Below are 7,847 nucleotides of genomic sequence, written 5' to 3' on the forward strand. Positions count from 1 at the left end.
ACTTGTGCATGAATACTCTAGGTTTCTGGTGCCAATGCCTCAAGTAGCCACAATGTTTAAAAAAAAAATGGGGAGGGTGTGGTCAATGGAAAAAGGACAGTCTTTTCAACAAATAGTGCTGGAACAATTGGACATCCACATACAAAAAAGTGAAGCCTGACCCACGTTTTGCACTATATGCAGAAAACTAGTTAAAGATGCATCATAGACCTAAAGGTAAAACTAAAAATATCCTGGAGAAAACATAGGAGAAAATCTTTGTGATCATGGATTAGGCAAAAATTTCTTAGATCCAACACAAAAGCACAACCCATAAAGTAACAAAAAAAGTAAAATTGAACTTTATCAAAATAAAAAACTGCTCTTCAAAAGATACTGTTAAGAAAATGAGAAACAAGTTACAAACTGGAAAAATATATTTTCAAAACATATATCTGATAAAGAATTTGTATCCAAACTATACAAAATTATATCCAGACTATATAAAGCTTAATAATAAGAAAACTACTTGCTTACAAAATAGGCAAAATATTTGAACAGACATTTCACCATAGAAGAGAGCTGCATGGCAAATAAGAATATAGAAAGATGCTCAGCATCCTTGGTCACTATAAAATGCAAATTAAAACCACACCGGGATCACATTACACATCCATTAGAAGGGCTAAAACAAACAAACAATCAAACTGTAGACAATGTCAAGTATTGATGAGGATGCTGAGTGACTGGAACTCTCATACACTGCTGGTAGGAATATAAATGGTACAATCACTCTGGAAACAGTTTGGCAGTTTCTTATAAAGTTAACACACAACCCAGCAACCCTATTTCAAGTTACCTACCCAAAATAACTAAAAAACATGTTTACACAAATATTTATAGCTAAATTGTAATGGTTAAAAACTGGAGGCAAGCCTGACCAGTGTGGTTTAGTGGTTGAGTGTCAACCTATGAATCAGGAGGTCATGGTTCAATTCCCAGTCAGGGTGCATGCCCGGATTGCGGGCTCGATTCCCAGTGAGGGACGTGCAGGAGGCAGCCAAATGATGGTTCTCTCTCATCATTGATGTTTTTGTCTCCCCCTCTCCCTTCCTCTCTGAAGTCAATAAAAATATATTTAAAAAGCAAACTGTCCTTCAACTGGTGCATGGATAAACTGTGGTATAGCCATCCAATGGAGTACCACTCAGTTATTAAAAAATGAATGAGCCATTGACACATTCAACAACATGGATGAGTACATTCATAAGTGAAAAAGGAAGAATTAAAAGGCTCATATCAAAGGATTCCATTAATATGGCATTTTCAAAAAAGCAAACAGATGAGTGGTTGTCAGAAACTAGGAATAGAGGGAGAGGATTGACGACGAAGGGAACTGCTGAGGTGATGGAAACATTTTATATCTTTTTTTTTTTTTCCGATGCAAAAGCAAAGAGTCTTTATTCGAACTAGTTCGGCTCCCCGACCACACTCACCGACGCAACGGCAAGCCAAGTGGCAGAGAGAGACATTTTATATCTTGATTTTATGGCAGTTATATGATTGTTGACATTTGTCAAAAATCTTAGAACTATACACTCAATAGGGTGACTTTTACAGTATGAAAATTATACTTCAATTTTTCACTGAGGTGGGATGAGATTCAAATTTTTTCTTCCCTTTCTTTGCCTTCCTTGTCACTGCCCAACATCCTGTCCTCAAAGTTACAGTCTCCTGTTGGAGGGAGAGGGGGGGAATGCCCTGATCCAGGCACTTTGAACATTGTTTTGCTTCTGGAAAAAAGGCCAAACCACTAAGAACAGTCTCTGTGGCCCACATGTATGTCTCCCTTTGTCCATTTTGCCTGACTAAGCCTGCTCACTAAGACCATTCTAACCTCCATTTCTCCTTCCCTGCCTGCTCACCCTGGCCATCTGGAATCCTAAATCCATTATGGCTCAAGCGCTGTGTGGGTGAAAGATTCTGCTTGGGAAGAGGGAGGCTCCTCACACTCAGCCCATAAAACAGCCGCGTATCCAGAAACATACAACCAGAGAGGACATCTACTCGCCATCTGCCTCGCCCCATTCCTTGAGCAAGGCTGCTCTCGTCAATGCTGCAAGTTCTGGGGTGCCATCACCTTGATGAGAGCTGAAGCCATACCACACCCAGAACCACCTGGGGCCTCCTGGGGGAGTCATGAAAAGAGGCCTCGAATCACGGGAAACAAGTTTGGTAGATTCGTGAAGATGAGTTTGATGAACAACTGGGGCAAACATGTCATAAGAGTGTGACTAGAGTGTGAACACTCTTGAGATGACACCCTGATAAGTGTATACCCTTAATCCTATACAAAATCATGAATGTGGATGTTTCTGAGAAATATAGGGGGTATCATGGAGACACTATGATGTCCATATATAGAATATGAACTCATTGGTTTGTGCAATAAACACTACCATGTCACTGGGTGTGAGCAAGCTATAAAGTATGGTGACTATGAGCACACCATGGCAAGCTTGGTGAACATCATGGTGACCTAGAGGGGATCCCATAGTCAGTGGTGAAAACACTGGGGCCTCAGGGGGTGGTGAATCGTACAGACACTGTGTATGAATGTGAGGTTGTGACACAGTGAGGTCACCTTTTTTTTTTTAATGTTCACTGGTTTTTAGAGAGAGAGGAAGGGAGAGGGAGATATAGAAACATCAATGATGAGAGAGAATCATTGACAGGTTGCCTCCTGCACACCCCACACTGGGGATTGAGCCCACAACCCGGGCATGTACCCTTGACCAGAATCTAACCCAGGACCCTTCAGTCCACAGGCTGATGCTCTAGCCACTGAGCCAAACTGGCTAGAGCAAGGTGACCCTTTTTTTTAAGCTCCAGGAGCATTCTGTGATGACCTCAGTTAGCATATTACATAAGGGAGAGGGCTCTACTGGACATGTTTTGGGTATCTGCTAGACCCATGGCCCATTTTCAGGGAATCTGCTTCCACCTACAACCTCCACGGAGTAAGCACACCCTTAACAGACAGGCTGCAGTACATGCAGCAACTTGTGTGGCATGCATGGTCCTGAAGGTTTCTTTCTTTTTCTTCCATTTTCTAAGCTGGAGTTGTTATTATAGTTCAGTTTTGCTTAGCTTATCTGGGGTGTGTTGATGCAGTTATGAGGTGGAGACTCATCCATGGGTGGGTTTGCAACAGAACATAGGGATGGTAAAGTCTAAGGCTGACAGATATTAATGTGGCCTCTTGATATCCAGAGTCAACTCCTGATATCAAGGTCAGTAGTTAGACATTTCAGGTTAACTCGTATTAGGAAAGGGGTGCTTACGTTTGTGATTGCACTTTTTTAAAATATATCTTTATTGATTTCAGAGAGGAAAGGAGAGGGAGAGAGAAATAGAAACATCAATGATGAGAGAGAATCATTGACTGGCTGCCTCCTGCACGCCCCACACTGGGGATTGAGCCCCGGGTAATCGAACTGTGACCTCTTGGTTCATAGGCTGACGTTCAATGACTGAGCCCCGCCAGCCACACTGTGGTTGTATTTTTAGTGGGTACATGTCATTATTTACTTCTTAGTATCCATTATGCCACTCCTGGTGACTGCACCACAATTTTCCTTTGGGAATAATCAGTCCATGTGATCCCAGTATGGTGATCTATCCCGGCTTCAGAACTGAGCTAATCAGAGCTTTCCATACCCCTAGTTACAGCAACTGGGTCAGGAATGAGCCATGAGAGACATCCCCGGGAATGAATAGGAGACTCTCTTTCCACTGGAGATTTAAGATGTGCTGGGAATGATCTTAGAGCTGGAAATACTACGTGGAAACAGCCTCTGTTCCAGTTACTGTTGCTCTTTAAAAAACTACCGCAGATTTTAGGGGCTTAAATGACAATCATTTTATTATACCCTATGAATTCTGTAGGTCAGGATTTCATGTAGGGCTTGACTGGGCAATTCTGCTTTTTGTGCCATCGACTGAGGCCACTCAATGGCACTTATCTGGTAGATGAGCTAGTCTAATCAAGTGGTGAGGGCTGAAAGGCTGGATCCAGCTGGAGGCCACTAACCAGAACACCTACAGCAGTCCTCACGAGTATGGTGGTCTCAGGGTAGCTAGACTTCTTACTAGTACATGCCAGCTGGCTTTCCCCAGGGCAGATGTCCCAAGAGAGCCAAGTGGAAGCTGCATGACCTCTTCTGATCTTAGAGATCCGCCTCATTCTTGTACAAGCAAGTTAAAGGCCAACTCAGATTCAAGGGAAATTAGATGCTGCCTCTTTTTAAAAATTGTTTTAAGAGTTTATAGAGCCAAACTGATGACATATGCCAGGGAGCAAGATCTAAAATGCTCCCTAGATTCTACCTCTTGATAGGTGGAATAGTGCAGTCATATTGTACAAAAACATGTGCAAAAAGCCTGGCTGGTGTGGCTCAGTGGTTGAGTGTTGACCTATGAACTAGGAGGTCACAGTTCGATTCCCCATCAGGGCACATGCCTGGGTTGTGGGCTCGATCCCCAGTGTGGGGCATGCAGGAGGCATCTGATCAATGATTCTCTCTCATCATTGATGTCTCTATCTCACTCTTCTTCTCCCTTCCTCTCTGAAATCAATTATTTTGCAGTGGAAGCTATCATTGCAACCATCTTAGAAAATACAGACTGCTATCGTCTCCTTAAGAATAAAGCAATCTCAGAGGAAGCAGTTGAGAAATGGAAAGAGAACGGGTCTTACGATGTCTGAGCCTGGATTCACACTGGTGGGGAAGAAGGGCTATATTTCAAATTAGGAAGTTGGGCAATAAAACTATGAAGGCACAAGGTGGAACAGTGACAGACTGTACCCAGGACAGGAAGGGGGACTCTCCCACTACCCTGGATTCCAGGTCTCTGGGCTCCCAGGTACTGGGTGGGCAGCCCTTGATGGTCACTTAGAGCTTTAGTCGAGTCCTCCATTCCTCAGGGATCATCAGTGGCCTGTTCTAGACAGGCCTGCAAAGCCTCCCCCAGGCCACAGGGGGCGATGATGGGAGCATGGGAGAGGGCTCAGGCAGCATCCTCCTCTGGAGCCACCAGCATCGGGTCAGGCCCCTCCCAGTGTTCACAAGCTCCTTTCCCCTCAGCAGCATGAGAACCCCTGGCCATAGCTTGGGTCACAGGCGGCCTGGCTACACTGGGCTCTAAGCCCCCCAGCCCCCATCCTCTGGAGAGGGCTGGGGTGATTGATGGGTTTTCAGTGTGTTCCAGGCAGAGGCTTGGAGCTGCTGCAGACTAGCCTGGCCTGCAGAAGCCCCAAGGGGGCACTCATGGCTTGGGCTGACCCATCCAGGTCAAGTCCTGGGCAGTCCAGACCTGTGGCTGCCTCCCAAGCCCTGTCTGTCTGTCTGTCTGTCCTGGGGTTCTGGCTAAGGAGAGCAGCAGCCTCTCCCATCAAGGAGTCCTTAGAGGAGGGGTTAGGGGTAGTCTCAGATTCCCCCAATCTAGCCCTGTGTATCTCACAGCTCATGCCACTTGGGGACAGGAAAGGATCCTTGTGGCCTCTCAGTGCTCAGCCCCAAATAGGAGCTCAATGAGGGCGTGTGGAAAAAGAGAGCTGATGCAAGGCCACAGGGGCCGGACCTCCATCTCCAGGCCCAGCACGAGGCAGGAAGACCACCTGGGACCTAAAGCAGACCCTGGTAGTTTGTGTATATCCCTTCCGCATCTTCTGCCTCCAACTGGGATTCTATCCTTGTGCGGTTCATGAACTAGCAGCTTCAATAGCACTTGGGAGCTTTTAGAAATGCAGACCTACTGAATCAGAAACACTGGGCACGGGGCACAGCAATCTGTGTTTTAAGAAACCTTCCAGGGGCTCTGACAAGTGTTCCAATTGTAGGACCATTGTCTGAGACAACAGGCAAACTCATGCTGAGGGGGAGGTGGGTGAGGTCCTGAGCACAGGCGGCTGCTTACGCCACCTATGGGTGAGACTGGGGCTCCTATGCTGGTGGGTGTCTATACCCAGAGTCAGACGCATCTCACAGACCAGCACAGAGAACCCACATGCAGGGGCTCTGGGGTCCAGTGGGCACAGACAGGCATCCAGATGGAAGTAGGTAGGGTCAGAGAAGAGCCGTTCTCACCAGGTGACATCCTGTGCCCCACAATGCTTGTCCCTTATCCCTTCTGAGGTTCTCTGCGTGCACCCTCAGAGGCCAGAGAAGCTGAGTAGTTGTCCAGTTCTAACCAGCCACCCCCCAACTGAAAGGTCAGGTGGCCTGTGCGCCTAACAGAGTTTGGATTATGCGATAAAACCAGCAGTCCTTTCTCGGCATGAGTGGGCCACGGCCAGGGGAGGGTGGGGGATCAGCAAGCAAAGTTTAGGCGAGAGCACACCACCCCCTGAGCGATGAAATCCTGCCCAGATGTACAATTCCCCTTGGCCCCTTCCCAGCGCGTCTCAGTGCCCACCCCAGCTCCCCACCCATCTCTCTGCTCTGGCCTGTGGAGCCCCAGGCCGCTGTCCACTTGGCTCATCACCAGGCCCCGCGGCATCTTCCCATAAGGATCTGGAAGTGAAATCCCAGCCTCTGGGAGCTGCCTGGGACGTGGGGAGGGGAGAGAGAGGCCGAGCTTCCTTATGCTCAGATCTGGTTTCGCCGCTTCCCGTGGCGCACTGCCACAGGCTGAGCCACCAGCTGTGCTATATAAGGCCCAGAGGCTGGACCGCTGGAGAGGCAGAGACTTGGACCCCCCAGCTGAGGACTCCCACTCAGGACACGGTGAGCTCCCCTCCCATTCTCCTCGCCCCAACCCTGCACCCCCTGCCCGGCTCAGCTATTCCTGCCCTCCCCGATCACTCCTCAAGCCCCGTAAGAATACCCCCCTTGCTGCTTTAGAGTTCTCTTTTCCCTCATTGGCCCAAAGTCCTCTCCTTCCCCCATCTGAGGTCAGGGGCCCTCAAATGACCCCAGTCAGGATCTTTGTAGCTCTGGGCGCCCTGCTTCTTTCCTGCGGTCAGCCCGTCTGCTTTGTCCGAGAGTTCTGAGGGGTGTGGGATGGGGAGCCTACCCAGCAGACATGTGCCGAGGAAACTTCCGTGGGCTGCCAGATGGGAAATGGTTTTTCCACAAGGTGCCTCAGGCCACCTTGGCCTCCCAGACAGTCCCGGAGCGGTCTCAGACTGAACGCCGTGCAGGCCCATGGAGCGCTCTGCTCCCTGCTCAGAGCCCGGAGCTTGGGGTAAGACACACAAGAGCTGGAGACCTTGCGGAGGCCCCAGCCGCTGTTCCCTGGGCTGAGAAGCAGCTGGTGGTGGGGATAGTAGATGGTCTGCAGTGTGGGATTGGTCTGTTCTTCCCCTGGGACAACGGAGTATTTTCGAATCTTTTTTCCAGAAAGGAGGAATCTCCCCCCTTCCCACTATACCCTGGACTTTGGCGGTTGAAGGGAACCATTTTTTTTAATCTCTAAGAACTGGTCAGGTTCTGGGTTGACCAGAGCTCTGGGGAGAGAGACCACAGGAGCCTGGTCCAGCCCCACGGCCCGAGTCCTTATTGCCTGGCTGCTTTCCTCTTCCTACTCCTGCAGCCGCTAACCCATAGTCAGCAGTTACTGGGGAGCCCTGGACTCTAACGGTGCAGCCCCCCTGCTCTCCTTCAGGGGGCTCCTGGTTGTGTAACTCCCAGCTAGACCCCAAACAAACAGGCCAGAAATGTGTTCCAGCTGCAGCCCGTGCACATCTGGGAATGTGTTCATGGAGGGGGTATGTCTGAAGCATCTGCGCCCTCCAGCTTGCTTGCCGTGTCACTGTAGTCGGGGTTGGGGTTTCACAGCCTTAATATTGTAGCTTCTTTATGAAA

General features: G+C 48.7%; 1 protein-coding gene across 1 annotated transcript in view; it reads left to right on the top strand.

Annotated features, from left to right (window-relative positions):
• The first annotated feature begins 6,649 nt into the window (after positions 1-6,649).
• Positions 6,650-7,847, top strand: part of CILP (cartilage intermediate layer protein) — a 16,774-nt gene continuing 15,576 nt past the window's right edge. The window contains exon 1 of the mRNA XM_006770774.2: positions 6,650-6,767. The gene's annotated coding sequence lies outside the window, so the exon portion shown is untranslated. The remainder of the gene's footprint in view (positions 6,768-7,847) is intronic.

This window comes from Myotis davidii, unplaced genomic scaffold, assembly GCF_000327345.1.
Source record: "Myotis davidii unplaced genomic scaffold, ASM32734v1 scaffold461, whole genome shotgun sequence".
In the NCBI taxonomy this organism is placed as follows: Eukaryota; Metazoa; Chordata; class Mammalia; order Chiroptera; family Vespertilionidae; genus Myotis; species Myotis davidii.